The following is a 24341-nucleotide window of genomic DNA, read 5'->3' on the forward strand; positions in this document are numbered from 1 at the left end:
GAAGGCCTCACAACCCCTAACAAGCCCTTCAGGCAACCACTACACTCATCAGGTGGAATTACACTGGAGATAAAATGCAATTGCCATCCCTGCCCAAGTTAATATATATTCGTGTGATGTTGATACTTTTGTGATCTGTTAATGATGGCTATGTAAGTGTAAAGACTCTGGGAGAACCCAGCCCCATCTCAGACATTATACTCACAATTGATCAACAGCTCCACAGGCAGATGGCTTCAGAGAGAGGTCAAAGGCCCTTAGGGTAGACATGTTCCTCCAGTTTCTCCTGATAGTATGTCCACCCTGGCCTAGGGAGTGGCAGATAAATGTGATATGAGTGTGTCTGCTTGCCATTTTGAGAAGACACTAGGAAAATGTGGGGTAGGAGAAGGTTTTGTAGGCTTTTAAAATCTTTTATAAGTCTTGGTCAAAATACAGCCCTTTGAATTGTGCTTAGATGCCTGTGATGGTAGCAGGTCCATAAAATGTCTTTGATTTCTAGGAAGCATATTGTCTATATTTTCTCTATATCACCCTCAAGATACCAAAGTGTCACTATTGCTAAAGAAACTGGCTGGACCAGAATCAAGATAATCAATCAGGATAAGAGAGCCCCTGCCCACAAAAGGCATTGAGGTTAGTGGGGGAGACACACAAGCAGGACATCATGATATTGTGAAGTAGGGTGTCCAATAAGATCCATGGAGAACCATGAGGAAACACAATAGGAAGAGGCTTGCTCTTTCCTAAAGTGGGGAGCAAGGGGAAGAGCATGGAAACAAAAGAAGTGATTCTAAAAGACCCTTATTAGGGAAGTAATAGTTAGCTCCAAGGAGTTGAGGGGTGAGCAAATGCATTCCAGCAAAACATCTGCACAGAGACCTACAACTGCTTACTTTTGGGGGTCAGTGGAGAGTAGCAGCATGGCTGGAGGGCAGCATGTGTGCTTGGGTGGGAGTAGAGGTGGGAAGAGCAGCATATGGCTGGCCATAGGGATGGAGAGGGCAGCAACTGACCGATCCAAAAGAAGAGATCTTATGATATTGGCAATTATGGGTTCCTACTTGAACACCTGGGTCCTGCCCGATTATCATAGAGGAACTCACCAGTCCATAAACCTGTACATATGGAGCATTTTGATGCCTCCCTCTTAAATACAACAGGCAATCAAGGTTCACCAGATGCTTGAAAAACTACTCTCTTATAAAAGGAAACACTAATATAAGCAAACGGAAAAAATCAGAGGAAGTAGCAAAAATATACGAAGAAAAAATCCTATAACTAATATCCTCAAAGATATAGAAGGACCCCTGGCTGGCGTGGCTCAGTGGATTGAGCACCAGCCTGTGAACCAAAGGGTTGCTGGTTCAATTCCCAGTCAGGGCACATGTCTGGGTTGCAGGCCAGGTTCCCGACTGGGGGCATGTGAGAGGCAACCAGTCCATGTATCTCTCACACATCAATGTTTCTCTCCCTCTTTCTCCCTCCCTTTCCAGCTCTCTAAAAATAAATAAAATCTTAAAAAATAAAAAAAAAGAAGAAGATATAGGAAGAAATAGTGTATCTTTAAACAAGAACATACAGTTATTAAAGAAAAATGTTGAGTTCTTGAAAATTAAAACTGTCGTAACAGATATAAACAACTCAGTAGAAAGGCCGTAAGACTGAGCTAAGGGAACCTCTAAAGAGAAGCATACATTTCCAAAGAGATGTAAAATGGAAGGAAGTATAAGATTATCATGAGGAGAACTGATAACTAAATAGCAGAAGTTCCAGAAAGAGAGGAACCAAGAGGGGAAATTATTGAAGCAATGACTCAAAACATGAATTTCTCGATAGAAATGGCCACCAAGTAACAGAACCAAGGATAGAAAATATCTCCCATTCACTCATATTCAAAGAATCAAGAACAAGAATAACATCAGACTTCTCAACATCAACACTGCAAGCTAGAAACAATGGAAAAACACTTTTAAAATCCTAAGGAGTGGGGAGAGGGAGATGATTTCCATTCTACAATTTTATATTCAGCAAAACTATTAATCAAGTGTGAGGATATCATGGAATATCATCTGACACATGCAAGATCCCAAAAATATTGTCTCTCATGAGCCTTTATGCAGACACTACTGAATGAGGTTCTCCACCAAGACAGGGAAGTAAGTCAAAAATGGGGAATTCCAGAATCCAGGAAACAAGGAATTTAATACAGGAGACAGCTCAGGGAATTCCCAATCTGATAATGAAGGGAAGTTCCAAGATGACAGGGAAGTGGCCAATCAATTTGGAGAAGCAAGACTAAGAAAAGAATTAAACCAGTATGTAATTTAATATAGTCAACATATTTAAAAGAAAATGATAATTCTTCCAGGGAGCTTTGGAATGAAATAGTGATGGATCCATTGAAAACCAAGTAAATGACAAATTAGGGCAATTATAACCCAAGGAAACAACAAAGTGGTACAGGAAATGAAATATAATCATGGTATATTATGTAACTCGAGCTGAGAATAATATCAGCACAATAACACAAACACTGAATACTAATATTACCAAAGAGTGATGATATAATTACTTGGGGAGAATAGGAGGAAATGTGCTTGTTGGGGGAAAAGAGAGATAAACCCTCTTCTTACATACAAAAGCTAATAAATGATAAGTGATTTTTTTAAAAAGGTAGAATAATCATGTTATTTAGAAATATGGAGTTAATACTGGAAGAAAACAGCTAAAAGAGTTAGAAATGATTACCTGGGGAAAGAACAAATCGGGAGAAAGGAAGAGCATTGCCTTTCCTTCAAAGCTTTGCATCATATTTATTCTCTTAAACTAAGAACATAAAATTTAAATACGAACTGCCTATTAGCTGAGAGTATTGAATTAATGTCAAATTTCTTAGTTATGATATTGGTATCATGGTTATATAGAATGTCCTTAATTCTTGGAGATACATAATGAAGAATTTAGGGGTAAAGCAATACAATGTCTGTGACACATTTTTAAGTCATTCAAATAATAATAATAATATAGATAGAGGACAGATAGATACATGAGAAAATAAATACTTATGACAAAATATAACCAGTGAATCTAACAAAGAGTATAATATTCTTTTGACTGTTCTGTCATTTTCAAAAACTTTTTAAATAAACTGTTTGTGGTAAAACTAGGTACATGTGTTACTCTGGAAAACATTTAAATTTAAAAATGAAACATTTGGCCAAAATGTGGTGTATATAGGCATGTTAGCTATCATCAGTATTTTTATCATCGTTATTTCTCACCAAGTTATCCAACTTAACAGATAGTGTTAGACCACTGATTGTTACACCTGGATAATAAGAAAAATATGTATTAAATAGCCATGACCAGTATGGCTCAGTTGGTTAAGCATTGTCCTGCAAAACAAAAAGTCGCCAGTTCAATTCCTGGTCAGGGCACACGCCTGGGTTGCAGGTTTGGTCCCCACTCAGGTCATGGACAAGAGGCCACAAATCAATGTTTTCTCTGTACAATGTGTTCAATGTACACTGATGTTTCTCTCCCTCCCTTTCTCCCTCCTTTCCCCTCTTTCTAAAAAACAAATAAATTATATAACAAAGACAATTTCCACCTTTCTCCCCACCTTTCTACCCACCCATGTTCCCAGGGCATAGGGCCTGATTTGTACCACTGGAAACACGAGCCAAGATGCCCCTTCCTCTTACACAATGCTCACAGGCCACTCTCTGTGACAGTTCTGGCCACTCTGGTTTGAGATGGTCAAGAGAATGGCGAATGGCCTGGTTCAAGAGATATAAAAGAAATTGAATCACAAATCTTGATAGAAAAGGTTGTTTGGGGTGCCTCTTCAGTGTCCAGATGGTGAATCCGGGTGAGTGATAGGATGTTGCCTCGATCACAACTGGCCCCCTTGACCTTCACAGAAAGTTGCACCAGAGTTGTTTAAGGGTCTACACTGAATTCCCACCACCAGGGCCCTCCCAAGACCTGGAATCTGTTCTTTGACAACATTCATTTCTGACAGTGTTACATTCACACCTGCCCTACTCCATGTGCCTGTTTTCTGTCCACTTGAGAAGAGGTATAAGGTCTTCCCAGACTCTAGCCTAACAATTCAATGGTTCATCTGCTAACAAGCTCAATAGAACTGCAAATTAACAAATCTCAGTGTATGCCTCCCCACCTGGGGTTGCTTACACATGCCAAAAAACAAACAAAACAAAACAAAAGAAAACTTTATCAAGACAATCTCAGAGAAACTCATCTGCACATGTCTCTGTTCTGAAGCGCCAGGTCATTTCTGATGTTCTGTGCCTCTAGGTTGAGTCCCTAGCCTCAGAATAACCACACTGTTGTGTGTGTGTGTGTGTGTGTGTGTGTGTGTGTGTGTGCGCGCGCGCGCAGATATCATGGAAGTATATATGCATCCCATCCCCATTATTCACGGATTCCCTGTTTGTGAATTTGCCTGAGTGGTAAGATTTATTTGTAACCCCATAATCAATACTCAGAATGCTTTCATAGCCATTTGTGGACAGCTTAAAGTGACAAAAAATTAGCTACCTGACAGCTCCCCACGTTCCTAGCTGAGGCTGAGCAAGGGGACACTCTGCTTCTCTCAGCTCTCATACTATAAACGAGTACTCCTGGGTTTTGTTTTGTATGGGGGGGGGTGCATCTTTTGTGCTTTCTGTGGTGATGTGCTGTTTAAATGGCCCCCAAGCCCAGCACTGAGGCATTGTCCACAGTTCCTGATTGCAGAAGGCTGTGATGTGCCTTAGGGAGAAAATATGTGTGTGTGAGATGAGCTTCGTTCAGGCATGAGTTATAGTGCTGTTGGACATGAGTTGAAGTTAATGAGTCAACAATATATACTAGATAAGGGCCTTTAAAGAAAAACACACATAAAACAAGGTTATGTATTGATCAGTTGACAGAAATATTGCAACCTGAAGCTTAGAGGAACGTAACCCTGCATTACCCCCAGAAACAATGATTCAGTATTCATTAATTCGGTGTTGGTGGCAACTTTGCAGAACACAATTACCATAAATAACAAATCTACTGGATATGTGCGTTTGTGTGTGTCTATATATGTCTATACATAAAGATATGAATACATATAAAATGTTTTTAATGTCTTTTTGAAAAGTAATATAAATGGGTCCTCCTTTGTTAATTTATTTTTTACAAAAAGCATCAACTGCACTCCCCCACAAGGCAGCAAGGAGGAGCTGAAAAGGGGCAGGAATGAAATAGAAAAGGCATAGAAATAATCAAGCTGGCTGGCTGGATATGTCAGGGAACTGCTGTCCTCTGCAGAACTGTTCATGTCCCCTCCACTATGATGGCTCCTCTCAAGACCAGCACCTCCGAGGACCTCTTGGCTCTGGTCAGCAACCCCTGCACCTGCTAGGGTCCTTCATGTCTGCTCCTGAATAGACCCAACTCTGGGGGCTGGACCCCTGCAGATAGGCATGAAGACTGCTTCCCACGAGAAAAATGGATAAAGATGAGAGCCTTCCCAACCCTTCTGGCTTCAGCCATGGAGAACTCATGGAAGAGAACAAATATAAAATAGCTCCAGACACTTTATCTGGACCCCTGCTCATCTATTTTAAGTATGATTATTTATACAATGTCTGCCACATAGTAGGCATTCAATAAATACAAGTAATCATCTTAGCACTAACAAGAGTCATTCTGTCCCTTGAAAATATGAGTCTGAAAGATCTGGTTCATTCCTAATGATAGGTTTTCTTTTCCCTTTTTTTTTAAATTCTTAAGGCCATTTTCTTTTCTTCACTGCAGAGGAACGCATCTTCATTTCTGCAACCAAAGTCGCTGGGTAAAGACGCTTTGATTCAGTGACCTGAGTCATTAAATGCTTAAGGAGAAACCATCCATGTCATTAACAGAAGTCAGTGAGCAGCTGAGATGGAGTCCAGTCTCCACTTGGAACATGCTGTCACCCCTATTCTCATAGCTGGCACCCCAGTCCACACAGCTGGCTAGTACTCAGGTCCACACAATAAGCAGGCATTCCAGTCCAAACAGATAGAAGCTAGTTTACATAGCTGGCTGGTAACCCAGTCCACATAGCTAGAACCTAGTCCTCACACCTGGCTGGCCCCCCAGTGCACACAGCGGGCACTCAGGTCTGTACAGCTGGCTGGAGGTTCAATCCTCACAGCTGGCTGGTAACCTAGTCCACACAGTTGGTGCCCCAGCCCACACAGCTGGCAGGTCCTCACAGCTGGCACCCACTTCACACAACTGGTGCTCCCAAGGGCTGCTACACCAGCTGGGAAGCTTCTTCTCACTGTGCCTTGCTCTTTACCACAGAATCTGTGCCGGCCTCCGAACACACCTTAGATGACTATTCGGTTCTCACTAAACAATATAAGCTTCAATTACAATGAAGAGGAGATAGGTAAGAAAGCTAGTAGAGCTTCCCAGTCAGAAGAGTTTAAGATACAAACACAAGGAACCTCTTTCTTTGAAGATTCCCAGAAAGGAACACATGAGTGCAATTCTACTCAAGGGTTTCTTGGGGCTCCTTTGTCCTGCACAGGAAAGGAGACATGTCCCTTCAAAGCACAGTGAAGTCGAATGCAAGGCCTACATCAAATACAAGGATCTTGTGAAGTCTGGACCTGACTCTTGTGAAGGACTCTATGTTCTCCAAAAACCCAAGAGGCAAGCCTAGTGCAGGTAAATACTGTAGTCAGACTGCAAGTGCAGAGGAGCAGCATGGGAGTCCAGGATACCAGTCCAGACAGCACGCTGGTGGTCCAGCAGAGTGTCAGGAACACCTTGAAAATGAGGGTGTTGATGCTTATCTCTGAGAAATTCCTTTTACAGCAGTCTGAGCTCATCTAGTTTGCCTTTCTCTCTAGGGCATTTGAAAGTGAGATGGAGAGACCACAAATGTTAGCCATGGATATTCCCCATTCACCTCTTCAGATCTGCTCTCCATTCTTCTCTTCCCTGCTCTGTGTCCTGGGAAGCTTATCTCTATCTGTGGATTGCATCAACTGGCCTCCCTAACTTCTTGAATTCTAGTCTAATTTACCCAGTATGAGGCTCCAGCAGGAGACTGAAGAGAGAAAGGAGTGAGAGGCAGGGGTTCTCATTCCCACAGCATCATCCCTTCTGGGCTATGATTTGGCAGTGGCTGAATTCCTCCACCTAAGGCCACGAACATTGTCAGGCAGCCCTTCTCCCATTGCTACAACCCTTGCTGGGTTCATAACACCACTCCCTCCCCTCAGCCTCACTGATCTACTGAAGAAAATGGTTTCCCACATTGCCAGCCCTGGGTGCTTCAGCAGGATGGCCTGGAACTCTGCACTGGTAAACAACCCCTTCCTTAAATTCTCTTGATTGCCCCTTTTTGAGCAGGTGACCATCTGTGTCCTGCTGGATCCCTGACAATATAGGGAGCCAAGCTGGAAAGGTACAAAGATTTAATAATCATTAAAGATTAAGATTTAATGAATGACTTTAATGTAGGGGAAGTTATGATGAGCCTTGGAGAAGAAGGACCGTGTGGCTGTAGACAACATCAAAGGGGAAGAGGCGCTGTCTGATGGCTCTTTAGGATGCACAAGGCCTGACCATGCATCCCATAGTAGAGACCCTGAGTTGCCTTACAACAAACCCCTGTGGCTGAGCTGGCTTGAGTGGGCTTCTGAATCTTGTGCTCATTGACCTCTGATTAACAAGCACAGATCTGGCCCCTCCAGGAGAGCATCTGACTGGGATTCCTACTAGTAAAGGGTCTGTCTCTTCTTAGATACCAAAGGAATGGGCGGGTTCTGTGTCTGGTCTTTAACACCCTGTATTCTCAGTACCCAGCCTAGCACCTGGGTAGAGTAGGCCCTCAATGCATCATATGAATTCTAGTCTAATTTGCATCATATGGAATGAATCAAAGAAAATAATATATAAAAGAATGCATTTGTTGGTTGCACAGGCACAAGATCATTAAAGAGATGATACTGAGTTGAGAAGGATGGTGGGGCATTTTGCTAATTGGCTAAATATACACCAGAGTCCATGTTTCCTTGTCCATCCAAGTAGCCTTTGATTTATCAATGTTCTAAGAAACTGGCTGCCCTGGTTGAGTAGAAATTCCTTCCCATCTCAAAGGGGTACTAGAGAAGAAGGAACATAACTTTGGATACACAAGACCTGAGCATTTTGCTTTCCAGTTTTCAAATGCAAAGAACAATAATAAGAGGGTGGAGGGGGAAAAAACTCTGGCTGGATTTAGAGAATAAATATTGCTAAAACTGTATGTTCTCAGCATTGACAGGAATGTTCAAGGTGGCAAATCCAATCTCCCTCTCACAAATAGTGAAATAGCCCTCTGCAAAGCCTGGGGTGCTCTCTTGGCCAGCTCAGAGAAGTCCCCATACTTCCTGAGAGTTCTCTGCCTCCCACCAAAGGCCCGGCATCTCACAGAAGACAGACAGGTGATATTCAATGCTCACCTACAGGTGTGAACCTTGGGCTAATGGTGTCCTCACTGTGGGTTCCACAGAGCATGTGGCAGCACAGGAAGCACATGGAAGTGGTAGGGACAGGATCAGGGATGGGCAGTCATGGTCATGCCCTGCCCATGCCCCCGTGAGTGTGGGGCCTCACTGGGCAGGAACTTTGGCCAAACAGGTCCAGTCATGGGTGCCCACACCATCTACATCAACGTCCTCTCCACAGAACCCAGGAGCTCACTGGATGTCACCATATCTCTGCCCCTTAGTTTGCAGTAGGGAGGTAGGGTCTCCAACATCCTCAGGAACCTGGCTGGAGCTGCTGCCACTGAGAACATACCACCTCCACCAGCTCAGGAGGCCTGCTCAAGCCTGCACTGCCAGATCCGTCTCATAGAAGCCACTGTCTCTCAGAACTGCTCTCTCAGAAGTATAGACTACGTTACATTGCATGGCATGGCATGATATTAACCCCATTTTACAGATAAAGAGACTGAGGCTCAGAAAGTCTAAATCACTTGCCAGTGGCTAGAAAAGGGGGAAGAAAAGACGTGAATCACAGTTGGGCTTGTAGCCCATGATCTTCTAAGAGAAACAGGTATATGATGGAGAGTGAAGAGGGAGCAGGGAGCGAGAGAGATCAAACTTGCCAGGAGAACAGGAGAGGCTTCGGGAAAGACACAGGCTAAGCCTCCAAGGTCAGGCAGAGATACTCTTGGTGTTGGGGTAAGGGCAATGCAGTCAGGGCACAAGAGAGCACCAGCTCAGGGACACCAGATGTCCTGCTGAGTCAGGAAAACTGCAGTCACTCAAAACTGCAGGCTCCCACAATGGTAGCAGTCACTCTGCACAGGACCCTGTGCTGGGCACTCTAAATCCATTCCACAAATGCAGATAGAGCACCTCCCAGTGCCAGACTCTGTTCTGCAAGTCAGACAGAATTCCCTGCCCTGGGAGAGCTTGTGCTCTAGTGAGAAAATCTGAAAATTAAATAAGTAAATAGGTAAATAAATAAATAAATAAATAACTTTACAGCGTGTTAGATGACAAATACTGTGCAGGAAAATAAAGCAGGAAAAAGGAAATAAGAAGCAGGTTCTGGAGGAATAGGATGGTCAGAGAAGGCTTCATAAGAAGTATATTTAAGCAAAGACTTGAAGGGGTAAGGGAGCAAGCTATTCAGTTACATAGGAAAAGAGTATTCTAAGCAGAGGAAGCAGGAAGTGCAAAGACCCTGAGGAAGAGGCGTTCTGGGTGTTTGAAGAGCATCCAGGACCCAGTGGAGGAACTGGAAAGAAGGCAAATGGGTTGATGGACTCTAGGATCACCTATTGGGGGACTTTTCTGTGCCTCAGTCTCCTCATCTATATAAAGCATCACCTTCCCCAGGTAGCAAGGGACCAGGATGCTCCATGCCTATGGTTTCCACTGCCCTCTGTCCTGAGGTCTGAGTCTTATTTTGTCTCAGTAAAAGGTATCTCAAGTAAAAGCCAAGGGGTGGCCAGCTGGGAAGCTGGAGCAGGGCAGCACAAGGCGGATAGGGGTGTAGGGGGATAGGCTGACAGCCGAGGAGAGGGGGCCAGCAGACAGTTCCCATGTTATCTGGACAGGACTCATGGTCCAGGAGGAAGGAGTGGAGAAGAGGGTAAGGTGGAAGTTGTGTCAGCTTCTCAATTCCCAGGTGCCATCTTGTCTGGGCAGGAGCCCTGCTGGGGACCAGTGTGGTGGAGGGGTCTCAGTCCTGAACTGTGAGGGCCTCTCCACTTCCCAGGCCAAGCCAGAAGAAGGAAGTTCAGGTTCCTCAAAGACAGGGACACAAAAGGAGTCTCTCAGAGACTGCAGCTGAGCCCCAAACCTGTGATTGCACCCACTATTCTGTCCATGGACATGGTCCCTCCCCTGATAGTCCACAGGGGCCACAGCATCTACAAGTCACAACCAACCCCCAGCCCCTCCCATATGTGGGGGCCAGCCCTAGGATTAGGGAAAGGCCTGTCATTTCCAGGGCATTTCTGAGAGAAAGAGGCTGTCCCAACAATAGGTGGGGTGTGAAGCTTGAATGATGGCCCCTCTGTTCCCCTCACTCCCCTTAGCTCTCTAGTGAAAAACTGAGAGACCTGTGTCCAGCACAGAGAGGCCACAACACTTACAGGAACAAGAAAGAGAGACCAGACAGGTAGACAAGTAGGGAGACAGGCAAGGAGAGACAGACAAGGGGACAGAGAAAGGAGGACAGGGGTTGGAAGGAGCCCTGAGGCAAAGAGGAGCGACACAAACATAGGGAGGGATGCAAACAGACAGGCAGACAGACAAATGGAGGGAAGGACAAACAAAATAGTTGAGATAAGCGATGAGACTGGGACAGGGAGATGAAGAAGATACAGAACCAACAACAGATGTCCCTGCCAGTAGGACTCCTCATCTGTTTGTAGAGACCACAGAAGACATGGGACACAGGTGTCCCCACCCGGGACTCCCACTAGGACCTCTGAGGAGAGACCTCTCACCCCAAACAGGCCCTCCTTTTCTGCCTCCCAACCCAGGCAGATCCCATCGCCTGCCCCCTCCCAAACCCCGCCCTCCCACTGACACCAGGTCTGGGCTCACTCCTCCCTGGGGGAGGCTGGGCAGGTGACGAGGTCCACCTTGGTGCAGGCAATACAGGGCTGTCACTACCGATGCTTGAAATAATAATAACGCCAACTAAAATTGTGTCTCTTTTTATTATTACTAGGTACTGACAATTCTAAACATTCTAATAATAAAATACTCTTCCCCAAAAAGTTCTCCGTTGGTAAAATGCTAACAACTGCTGGTTTTACTGTTGAATTTTAATATACATATATTTAATTTATATGTCATATATATTCAGATTTGCTCTTTTTTATTGCTTATCCTCAAATGAGCATTATATTATTCTTCATCGACAATTATCCAGACCCTTTCGGTCATACGGGTGGGCCCACACATGGGGCGTCAGCTACATGTGTTTATCTCCAGAGTGTCCCTGTGTTCACAGTCACTCCCGCTCACTTCGGGGGCACTTTATGTGTCTAACTCCCACGACACTATATATTCTCGTGTTTAAACAGAAGCTCCTAAATAAACAATGACAGCACAGTGATGGGAAAGATTATCTTCGGAAAACAAAGAAACTGCGCTTGAGTCACTTCAGTTCTATCTTTCTATGTGACCACATGGAATTTTTATTCATGTATAAATTTTTAAAGCCCTGAAAAAGAATGCAAACTGCAAAGGTGTGCTATCTTTTTGTTTGGAAAGTACAAATTTTAGCTGGCACATGAACTGTTTTCCCGAATTTGAATAATATCTTTAACGTCAAAATGAATTCTTTTAAAATTGCCTGTTTCAAACTAAAGAGTAAATCAAAAAAGCAGAAGTTGTAATGTTATTATGTTATTGAAATAGACTAATAAGTAGGTTTAAGTTTTTCCCTTTTTTCAAAACATACATCAATATAATTTAAAAGTAGAAACCCATTACTATTTTAAAATTTGATACTGTAATATTTATTTTAACGTTTTTACAGCATGCTAATATATAGGAAGTTCAATACAAGATAATTTTTACTGAGTTTCTTTTCTAGTCAGTCTTATTGTTGGTTTCATTTCATAATTGGTACTGAAAACAATTTGACTGAACAGAGGAGGGAGGCTCTTGAAAGACTGATCTACCCCAGGTGTCAAACTGCGCCATCGCCCCAACCAGATTTCAATAGACTTGAACTGACACCCATCCTACATGCCTCACTCCCTCCTCCTCTCCCTTTTCTAGGCAGCCCCTCACTTCCTGGGAGAACTGAGACCCACTCTGGTCCAGGTTTCATTCTGTTAAGCTCCCTGGGCTCCAGCGTAAAGAAGTGGGCAGCATGGGAGGAGCTGTTATCTCACCCAGGAACGCTTTCCTAGGGGCTCAGTCACTCTGCCCACTCCTCACTCCTGCCACCCCTGAGACCTTCCAGTCACACCTCACCTCCTGGGAGGACTCTGGCCCAGGCCAACTTCACTGTCCACGTGGGCTCAACAATCCCTATGCTTCCCCAGACTTGACCACCCGAAATCCAGTGAAGGTTTGCATTCCACTCAATGCATCTCAGTTAATGGTATCCACATTCATCCAAATACTCAAGGCAAAAGCCACATTCACTCCTGCACCCACCCCAGCAGTAATTCCTGGATGCTCTACCCTCAAAACACCCCATAGCCAGTTCATCCACTATTCGCCCCACCACCTCAGCCTGGTCACTGCAGATTCCTGCAGCAGCCTCCCATTTGTCTGCCTTCTCCTGGTGTTGTCCCTTCCAGCCTCTTCTTCACATGGATGCCATGTGACCTTTAAAAACCTTTATCGGATGAGGTTACTCCTCTGCTTCAAACCCATTAATGGCTTCACATTACACTTATGATAATTTCCAACTTCCAAATATGGACCAAAAATGGGACAATGTTTCCTGCCTGTCTCCTCTATCCTTTTTTCTGTGGGCCTGCCTACCACTCACTTTTCTGTCTGCCACACTGGTCTTCTTGCTATTCCTTAAGTACACCAAGTTCTTCCCAGCTCAGGGCCTTTACACTCACTGTTTCCTCTACTTGGAATGCTCTTCCCACAAGCTTTTGTGTGAATGGCTTCTCACTATACATGTCTTTATTCAAATGTTACCTTTGGAAAGCCCTTCTCTGACAATCCTCCCCTAAAATACATCCCATCTCCCACTTCACTCTTTATCTCTTGACTCTGCTGTTATCTTCGTACTATCTGAAATTATAGATTTGTTAATTTGTACAATACTCTTCTAATCTAGTTGTGATAGTTAAGGACAAAGACTTTGTTTTGTAGACTAGGCCCAGAGTCCATATACATGCCCAAAACATCATAGATGCTTAGTAAATAATTCTTGAGTGAATTAATCCCTCAAATCCCAAGATTATCCCTGGATTTGGCCATTTCCTAGAAATACCCAGTATCCTGAAATCTGACATTCCAGAATCTCAGGATCTGGCCATAGTCTTTGATTTTTCCAGTTCTCTCCCACCCTCTCCTACCCTTACACACACTCCTCCTTCAAAGTTTTATTTTCAGCGAATGGACTCTTATCCATGAATTTCAAAATTCAGAAACCTGGGACTGATCCTTGACCTCTCCTTCCATCTCACTCTCTATGTCCAAATCTATTTCCACATCTTGCCATTTCTACCTCATACTTACCATTTGAATTCATCTATTTCTCTCCACCTTCAATGTCACCACCCAAGTCCAAGGCATCATTGTCTCCAGGCTGGCAAATATCCTCCTAAGTGGTCTCTATGCCTCCTTGACCCCCTTTCTTCAACAATCTCTTCTTTCCACAGAATCCAGAAAGGGCTCTTAAAATGGCAATCTTATCACAATACTCCTACTCTTTAAAACCACCAGTGACTTTCCATTATTCATAGAATAAAAATGAAACTCCTGAATAAAATCCGTATTGTCCTACAGCACCCTGCCCCCCACCAACCTGTCTCACCTCCTCTTGCCTTCCTCCCTCCTGCTCATTAAAGGCCAGCCACATTGGCCTCCCTCCTGTTTCCAGGTATACCTTGCTTCTTTTCATTTAATCATTTAATATACACATATGTGCATAATACAATATGTGTATTTATTGAGGCAAACTATATACAGGGTACTGGGGTGGATATACGGGGTGAACAAAAGATAAAAAATAGTGAAGGAAGACATTATAAACAAATCAGTATACAATACAAAGGCAGGGGGTGAATAAGTGCTATGGAGAAACAGTAAGCAAGGAAAGGGAACAATGACTCTCATGATGCTGTGCTAGCCAGTGTGCCAGGGAAGGCCTCCCTGAAGAAGTGATCTTTAAGCAAAGAGCTGGCCAGCAGATTATCTGCAGAGAGGGCTTTCCAGGCAGAGGGAAGAGCAAATGCAAATACCTGCAGCAGGAGTATTGAATACAGGTATCTAAAGAAAGCAGCAAACTCTAGTATTTACAAGGGTCTGGAACACTTTTGCCATCCCCAACATTTGCCTCTTTAAATTCCCAAATGGCTTTTAGATATTCAACCAAGCAGGTCATTTCCTCAAGCAGACTTTTTTGACCCCTGAACCTGGATCAAATCCACAGTTCTAAATATCCTTGGTCCTCTGTTCCCTTCCTTAATAGACTTAAGCACCATTTAGCTTATGTATGTGGGAAATTGTTTAATTAATGCCTGTCTACTAGATTATCTGACTCACACTTAATATGTGCATTGGCCTCTCTAGGGCAGAAAAGATACTACCATTTTGTGCTCTTTGATTTGATGACTTACTATCCCCTCCCTGCTAGTTAGAACATACTATTTTCAAACATGGTTCAATATAATTGATCTGGCTACAACTTTCCTTACCATAATCACAGCTCTCTAGGAGTACTGCTTCAATCTGTTGATTGGACTTGGATGTTTTGTCATCATCAAAGTGGGTCTCTACCTTTTCAAGATGCTGATTTATTCCATCAAATGTTGGGTCGTTATAGCTTCACTCCCAGAGATAGTTCTGAAGTGAGCAGTCTCCTTATTTGCCTCAGTCAAGGCCCTATTAAGGGATATTACTGCCAGTTTCCTGCTACCAAGCTCTGATGTTTCATTTTACCTGACCATTCTCTTCACCTGTCATATTTGAATGGTTTGGAGGGTAGACACCTGACCAAAGGCCATGACTGAATTAGACCCAGAAGCAGCCACTGCTTCCAAGCCTTCTGGAGCCCAGCCCACTATTCCACTGTTCTTGGATTGCCTTGAGAGTTCTCCTCTCTCTACATTCATTCTTAAAATTCATAGGCTAGCCAGATACCATGTGGCCTGGCTTTTTATTTAAAAAAAAAGATAAATTAATTTAATACTTTTTCTTAAGAATATGACCCAAGCTGGGGCACAGGGGCAGTTTTTCAGTTAGTAGCTAAGGAAGAATTTGAAAGAATGCCTTGAGTTGGGATGATAGCAAATCCAACCCAAATGCTATGGAAAATTTTAAGGAAAGAAAGGAAGCAGACATTGGGTGGTAGAGTCAGGAGAGGGGCCCTACTACTAGAAGAATCCAGAACCATCTTAGATTCAAAAGTAGCCACTATGTCCCATCCATGGAGCCCAGCCCAGCTACCCCTACTGTTCTTGTGAGCTCCCATCTCTCCACATGCATTGTTAAAAACCACCTCTGCCTGAACCAACTTAAGGGAGTCCTCCTTCATTCATTCAACAATATTTATGAAACATCTGCTACATGCAAGACATTGTTTTAGACACTACAGATATAGCCATGAACAAGCCAGTCAAAATCCCTGCTCTCATGGAGCTTGCATTTTAGTGCTGGAAGATATAAAATAAACAAATAAACATGTATTGTGTTAAATGGTGGTCAAGTGCTCTAAAGGAAAATAAAATTGGGTAAATAAAGGGGTCAAGATGGTGAAAAGAAGCTTCCACTTTTGCAACTATAGCCAACGAGATTTTCTGAAGGCCTCTTGCACTCAAAAATAATTATATACTGCACAATGCAAAGTTTTTGCCACATTATCAGGCTCCCAGGAAATGGAATAAATCTCCAAGAGGCTGAAAGAGAAAAAGGCCATTGACTATGAGCAATAGTGGAGTGTGAGGTTGCAATGAGAGATGCCATCTAGGGACTGAGCCTTGAGCCCGTGGCATGGTAGGAAGCAGAGTCTAGACTTGGATTTAGCCAGGAATCCTGAGAGGGGCTAAAAAGATTTCTGGTGAATGGTATACTTTGTTACCTGGCACAAGTCAATAAACTCCTTCTCTGGAGGAAACCATCCTCAATTTATTGCCCCAGATTTTCCACAGATTAAGACCAAATCATACTCAAAGAACACCAAATGTTCAAGGTAAGAAAGTACCATGAGTAAGAGCAGAATCAACAAACAACAGATTTAACCCCTCCACACACAAAGACTTTAGATACCCAAATTGCGAGAGAACAGAATGTAAAACAACTTTACAAAAAATGTTTAAAGAAATGAAAGACAGAATCACAAAAATGAGCAACAAAGTGATTACATAAACAAATAAACCACCCCCTTCAAAAAAAAAACAAACAGATTTCTAAAGCATTATTAGGGAGAGTAAAGGGTAATTTTGTGTAAAGATGTTGAGGGAGCCTCTCTGGTAAGTAAGCATTTGAACACAAGCCTGAAAGATGTGAGGAAACTAAGCACGCAGTTTCCTGGAGGTTGAGTGTCCGAGGTGGAAGAAAGAGCTGGTGCAAACAGAACACTCGGTGCATTTGGCAAACAGCAGTCAAGGGGTCTCTCAAGTCAACTGAGTGAAGTGAGAGCTGTAGACAAGGAGGTGACAGAGGCCAGACCATGACAAGTGTGTGGAGGATGATAGGGACTTTGTGTTTTACCTTGACTGAGCCAGGGAGCCACTGGAGAATTTAGGCAGATGCAGTGACACAATCTAACTTCTGTTTTAAAAAGATTGCATTAGCTGCCATTTGGTACATAGAGAGTCAGGGAAAGGGGCCAGGAGAGAGGCACAGCGACCAGTTGGAGGCTTTGATAGTCATCCAGGCAAGAGATAAAAGTGGCTTAAACTAGGAGAGCAGATTTGGTGAGGGTGAGAAATTAAAAATTGAGGATATGTTGTTTTTTTAAAATAGTAACAAGATTTCATTGACCAACTGTATGTGGGCTGTGAGAGAAGACAATCAAGGACAATGTCAAGATGTTTGGCCTAAATAAGTAGAAAAATTAAGTTGACATTAATGAGATAGAGAAAACGGATGAAAGATTAAGTTTGAAAGAAAAAAATCAAGAGTTTGGCATGGGACCTGTGGAAAATGAGGTGTTCAGTAGAGATCCATGTGGAAAAGACAAGTAGGGAAGCCAATATGTGAGTCTGGGGTTCAAAGGATAAGATCAGGGTAAGGATTAAATTGGCATCCAGATGCTACTTAAAGCCATTCTACTGGATGGGTTCAGATTGGAATGAGAAGAGGCCCCTGAAGTCCTGAGGACAAGATGAATGTAGAAGATACTAAAAAGGCAAAGCCAATGAAGTAGGAAGAAACACAAGAGAGTTGGATAACCGAGAAGCCAAGTGAGGAAAAGGTTTCAGGAAAGGAGTGGTCAGCAGTGTCAGATGCTGCTAAGAAGTCACAGAAAATGGTTCCTGAGAACCACTGGTTTCTGATTTTGACCTCTGGATATAGCAATGGGTAGTCATCAGTGACCTTGACCAGAGCTGGTTTAGTAGAGGGATAGGGACAAGCTAATGGGAGGAGGAAGTACAGACAGAGCATGGGTGGGAGGAGGAATGGGGGGAGTTGAGGGGGGGCTGATGAGGAGCTTTACTGAGAGGGGGAAAAAAACAGAAAAATGAGATGGAAAATAAATAAAGGGAGATGTGAAGGTTAAGGTCAAGGTCGGTAGAAAGTAACTGATCTCCAAACCATGAGGCCCCCTGATTTGACATCCTCTGTGCTCACTGCAAACCCCTGATCGACCTGCCCCCTCTGGGAGGGATAGAGTATTAATACCAAAGCAATGGGATGCCCCCTCATCTCCCACCTCACATCCCTAGCTGGGCTCAGAGAACTTCAGCATTGCTGAGTGACTTGAAAATCTAATTGGAGTAAGGCTCTGCGGTTGCAGTTGCAGCCAGGGCAGGCTCACCCCTCATTACCCTTTGTGATCAGGGCAGGGGAAGCTCTGCTCAAAAGACGTGTGTAATTGATAAAGAGAAGTAATGTGGGGAATTGCTCTCTGGGGAGAGGAATAATTTTATTATTTCATGGCTCTGCCAGGAGCCCAGTGTGAAGGCAGAGAGGGGGCACGAAGCAGCAAACACACACCATCTAAGCCACCCCCTGAAGGACTGACAAAGCAGAGGACCAGCCTTGAAAATTTTCAGTAAATATTTGCGGTTGGTGAAAACATCTGGCACTTGCCTTTGCACGGATCCAGGAAAAGGGAAAGCAAAGCAGACACAGGGCAGGCACCCTGTGTACTGGCAGGTGGTCAGCACAGCACCCTCTTTGTCATCCAGTTCCTACCGCTACCCTCTAGACTCTGTGCCAGGGGTATAATTTCCCTCATCTTACAGACATGGCTCTTCAGTGAAGGGCTGCCAATAACTGGTAACATTTTTATGAAAAATTGAGGATTTGCAGATACTGGGCTAATGTATTGTGTTATTTCATCAATCCACATAGCGATTTTGTTCCTTAAGGACTGTTATCTCCATTGTACAGGTGGAGAAATGGAGGAGCATTTCCTCGTCTGCAAAATGAGGCTTGTCCAAGGTCCCACAGGAAAAGTAGGTGACTCGGGGTGACTTGGTGTAACAAGAGCTCCAAGTATCCTAAGGGGCAGAGCCAGGGTGTGAACACAGAGGGCTCTCGCTATGAAACTCATGCCCTGTCACCGCACTGGGCAGTCCCCCACCACTTGCCCCTGAGCCTCTGTGTTCTCCCATTATCTGACCCCAAGAGGGTTAACATGTGTGATAACTGGGTATGCAAGCCTGTGAACATCAGTGCTCATGACCTCTGCCTCCTGCAGCCCTGAATTCCATCTCCAGTTGGGCTGCAGGCGGGGGTGGAGGTTGTGCCACCCCCAGGAGCTGGAGAGCTCTCACTCCCTATCTGCCAGTACAAGGGTGCCTTGCACCTTTGTAGTTGCCCCTGCCTTCACTTCACCGTGTCTTCCCCAAGCAGCACCCAGGACTCAGCAAGACTCTCCTAGGCAGGAGGAGATTTTCTGTTAAGTTTTCTGGAAATGACCTAGCCAAATGAACTTGACTTGTACTTCAATAACTAGGGGGGTAAATCCCAGTTGCATCACTCACTTAGTGTTCTTGGTTGGACTGCTTCACTTCTAAGGTCAGCTCCCTCATCTCAGAATGAGGTAGCAGTGCCTGTCACCTAGTTGTCCAGATAGAATTAACTAAGACCAGCCCTTAGCTCTGGACCTGGAATGGGGTCTGCAGTGTGAGTCCTCTCTCTACTTTCTCTAAAATGAGACTCATTTTTTGCATGCCTCATAAGGCTTCTGTGAGCATGAAATGACACAATCCAGCCTGGCAAATTTTAGGCACTGTGTAAATGTTAATTTAAATCAAATATCCTAAAACGATTGCCTTTATGCTGTCACCGTGAAACCTCAGCCTGCACACAGCAGGCTGGCATGACTGGAAGGAAAGCCCTGCTCATTTGGTGCGGCCGGGCCCAGCCCAGGCCTGTGATCTGGGGCCCTGGCTCAGCTTTGTTGGCTTTCATCACAGTGGCCCTGAAAAGGCTCTGGCTCTACAGGAAGGGAGGCCTCAGCATGCACAACGAAGCCAAAGTGATATTTCTAAGGCAAAACTAAGCATGTTCCTCCCCCAAGCTAAAAATGCTTCAATGGCTCCCTGTAGCCCTCAAGATCAAGTTCAAATTCTTGAACTATTTTACAAGCCCTTTGTGGCCTGTGTTCATGCATAGCCTCATCTTCTGTCACTTTCTCCTTCCTTCTCTGCGACTCCAAACATTCTGAGTCTCTTTCAGGTCCTTGTGGGCTGGGCTCTTCCCCTTATCAGACACTCCCAGAGTCCCCCCAGTGTCCCTTGTCATGGACCCATCACATGTACCAGACATGTTTTCTGTCTGTTTAGACCATAAGAACATAAGCTGCATTAGACCAGAAGGGAAGAGTCCATGCCTACTTGGCTCCCGGTTACATTCCCAGTGATTAGCACAGAGCCTGTCCTGTAGTAACGCTTGAGCATATGACTTTTTTTTTTTAAAGATTTTATTTATTTATTTTTAGAGAGGGAAGGGGGAGAGAGAGAGAGAGAGAGAGAGAGAGAGAGAGAGAAACATCATGTGCGGCTGCTGGGGGTCACAGCCTGCAACACAGGCATGTAGCCTGGCTGGGAATCGAACCTGCGACACTTTGGTTCACAGCCCATGCTCAATCCACTGAGCTACACCAGCCAGGGCAGCATATGACTTTTACAAGCAGAAAAATGTTATTGTTCAAGTGAGTGAGAAATAACCACTTTCTCTATGTACCCCATTACATTGCTCAGTCTGGTAAGCTAATGCAGTGTTCTGAGCAATTCTGACCCCAGCCCTGTCTCATGTCACTGAGGGAGGCAAAAGGGAACGGGTTAATATAGACTATTTGTCCATAAGACTTAGGGAGCAGCTGTGTCCCCTGCCAGAGAGCATGTGTTCATGTGCACGCACGCATGCAGGATCCACTTATGTGCACTCAGATAACGCCATGCCTGTAGGTGAGGGTACGTGTGCCTCCATGTAACATCTCTAATACAAGGAGGCATCTCTGTGCGTGTGTATTTATATGAATAGCCCAACTGTGTGTTTTTAAGTCCCTCTTAAATGCTTCCATCTTTTCCCCAAAATCTCTTCTTTCCTGAGCCACCGTGTGGCTCTTTGTTCTCTTCCCTAGCCCCATTCATATCCTTCTCCCCTATGGTTCAGAGTAATTCAGCTCTGCTCCTGACTCACATACCGCACTCTATCTCTTTGCTCAGCAAAACAAAAACCCTGCAGGTAATCAAAACTACCCTCTCTAGAAGGCAGTTTAGCTCTAATATGTTTTCCTTAAGGATAATCCAGGGTGTCACCCAATCCCCAACTCAAGTCACACATCAAAGCAGCTCTTCCAAGTATATCTATCCTTTTGGTCCAAGAACCTTTCATTCCAACTGCTTAGAGGATAACATGAAAGAAAACATTTCCTCTTTAGAGTTACAAACCCATACACGACATCAAGCTGGGTCCTTCTGCATCCAGCAGCACCGTAGGTGATGCAGTTGAAGGTTTACATGGGTTCTGGGCATAGGAAGAGGAAGGAAATTCATGCTGGGTGAGCATCTATGTGTGTCCAACCTATTCCTTAATGACTTATGACAGTTTAATTTCATCCTCACAACATTATTCGTAGGCTTCCATTAACAGACTTAAGATCAGAAAGGATAAGTAACTCTCTGAGGTCCACCAAATGAGGGCAGAACCAGTACTTGAGCCCGGATATGTCTGGTCCTTGGGTCCACACTCTTTCCATAACCCCAGCATGCCTCCTCTCAGTTTATTGAAATGCACCAAGGTCAAAATTGTGATAAGGGGACTTCAATATGCATGAAGTAGGTAAATCATGTTTGGGGAGAGGGAGAAAGAGGGAAGCACTGGGGATGTGAGTGAAAAGGAGGCAGAGGTCACAGCATGTTGGAGCCAGACAGGATCTCAGGTTACTTTGTCTAACCATGTCATTTTACAGGTAGGGAAACTGAGTCCAGAAAAGAAAAGTGATTTGTCTATGGTCTCACAACCAACTAGTGCCAAGTCAGACTAGGTCTCAGGTCTGAGAGCAGCTTGACCAAGTTCATTTGACTACATCTCCTGCTGTTTTGTAAATAATTTACATCTTAGTTTGATGCTGACTCAAATGTAAGTCCCTTGTGTCTTCCAGAACTTGAAATCAAAATTTGTCCCTGGTCAAAAAGCACCAATTTCCTGTTATAAAGTAAATAAGAACTGGGGATGTAATGCACAATGTGATGATCACAGCTAACACCAATGTATGATATATAAGAAAGGTGTTAAGACAGTGAATCCTAAGAGTTCTTATCACAAGGAGAAATTTGTTCTCTTTTGATTACATCTATATGAGATGATGGCTATGAACTAAACAATACATGTAAATCAAATCATCATGCTGCATATCTTAAACATTATACAGTGATTGTGTCAACTATTTCTCAATAAAAATGTTAAAAATAATGTTAGGAGGTGAGGGGATGTAGAAGAGGGCACAGGGAGGGTAAATGGTGACGGAAGGAGACTTGACTTGGGGAGGTGAACACACAATATGCAGATGATGTATTATAGAATTGTATGCCTGAAAATGATATAATTTTATAACCAGTATCACCCAATAAATTCAATTAAATAATAATAATAATTTTCTTAAATCTCTGTCCCAACCAGGAAAATTTATTGAGAGATCTCTTCCCTGGCAGTGCCCACATTGCTTGCCTCTCAAGCTCATCAGTCAAGAACTGGAAGCCCCACCAAAAAAGAATCACATCTACTGCAGCCTTTGGACGGTCCAGCAGCTGAGGCTGTGGACCATGACTGATGCTGTGGAGGTTAAATCATGGCCAATATCCTGTCCAGAGATGCAGGTACCACTCTGTTTTCCAATAAAAAAGGCTGGCTTGTCTCCTGTCCCAGCGGTCAAATTTTTCCCACCCTCATGGGGCAGCTCTAAGGCTTCTCGTGGAAAGACTGGTGATGGAATGGAGGTTCCTGCTCCTACAGGCCAGCTCTGGAGCCAGCCCAGACCTTTCTGTCTCTGGTGCATTGCGGCACTCCTGAAAACCCAAGGCTAAGGCGCAAAAAGACATGCCTTTGGCTCAATATGTAAAAACTCTCCAGCAATAAATTTAAGCAATTCCATTTGGGGCTCTCACAATTTCCTTTACTCAGACGAACTGCTTTTTATTTCAAACGTTCCTGAAGGAAATTGGCCAATTGCTTATTTTACCTGTCAATGCCATTATGCTGAGCCTGGTGGCAAGACACAAATACAACCTGGGGATTTCTCTGAATCGGATCCTTACAAAACTGACCACTGCAGTAGACGTCCAGCCCAGAAGGCCTGGATGTTGGCTCCACCCCTTGGAACTCCTCAGAGCTCCCACAGAAGAGAAAAAAGGTGTCTGGGGCCAAGGCAGGGCTCTGGAGAACAAGGAATAATAGAACAGAACATCCAGCATGGTCCCCAGATTAAAAATTACATCCTAAATCCAAGGGGGCAAAGTGACCTCCAGCTACCCTAGGATAGCAACAGCAGTCAAGGAGATCACCTGGGGGAGGCAGGAGGTAGCATTAGTGTCCAAGAAGACTGATATTAACAACAGCAGCTCCATTTATTGAGCATTTCTACATGTCAGGTGCTGTGCTAGGCATTTCACATGTACAACTGCAATAAATCCAAACTGCTTACCATGTTCCCTGGAACAGTGACTGGTACCTGGCAAGCACTATACAAGTGTTAGCCAATGGTGTGGTTGTTAACAAAGGGGCTCCTAATGAACCCCCTAAAGCCAACCCTCTCTGGCTGGGAGTAAACAAGCTGATTCTACATGTTCTTAAGTCACCCTAGTATTAGAAATGGACTTGGCTGAAGGCACTGATCGTTTGAACTGTCCCCAGTTTGGGTCAGGATTTGACTGGCCAGTTGTGTGACTCCTGCTTCCTGACCCTGACGGATGGCGCTTTCTGCACACCTCTTTCCCTGGGAGCCCACACAGGCTCAGAAATGATGCATGTCCAGTCACCTGAACCAATAGGGGTGCTTTTTCCACCCTCAGCCCACAGCAGGAACGGTTTCATCCTACACTGCAGGCAAAAGGAGACAGGAATTTACTTTTTACAATCAAAGCAGAGTTGTGGCGAGCACCTCCTGACTCCAGCATTGCCATGACAACACCTGGAAGACATCCCTGGCTGAGAGCTGAGGTCTGAGAAGCCGAGTGGCTGTCTCAGATGAACACGTTCTGAAAAGCCTTCTCCAAGCTAAGAAAAAGGGGGCAAGCAGAGGCTTCATAAATAACAAGGTTGTCCAGGGGACACTGAAGGTTAGAAGCAGGTCTTCTGGTGACTGGTCCCTGTTCAAGTGTGCTGCTGACCTATCAGAATCTGTGGCTTTCTCTGATAAGAGAAGGCACGGAATCTTCCATTGAAATTATAACAAGTGCATGCAATGTGGACTGAGGGGATAGAAGGGTAGCAAGAGAGGGAGGAGTAATAGCC

Source organism: Phyllostomus discolor, chromosome 5, assembly GCF_004126475.2.
Source record: "Phyllostomus discolor isolate MPI-MPIP mPhyDis1 chromosome 5, mPhyDis1.pri.v3, whole genome shotgun sequence".
Lineage (NCBI taxonomy): Eukaryota > Metazoa > Chordata > Mammalia > Chiroptera > Phyllostomidae > Phyllostomus > Phyllostomus discolor.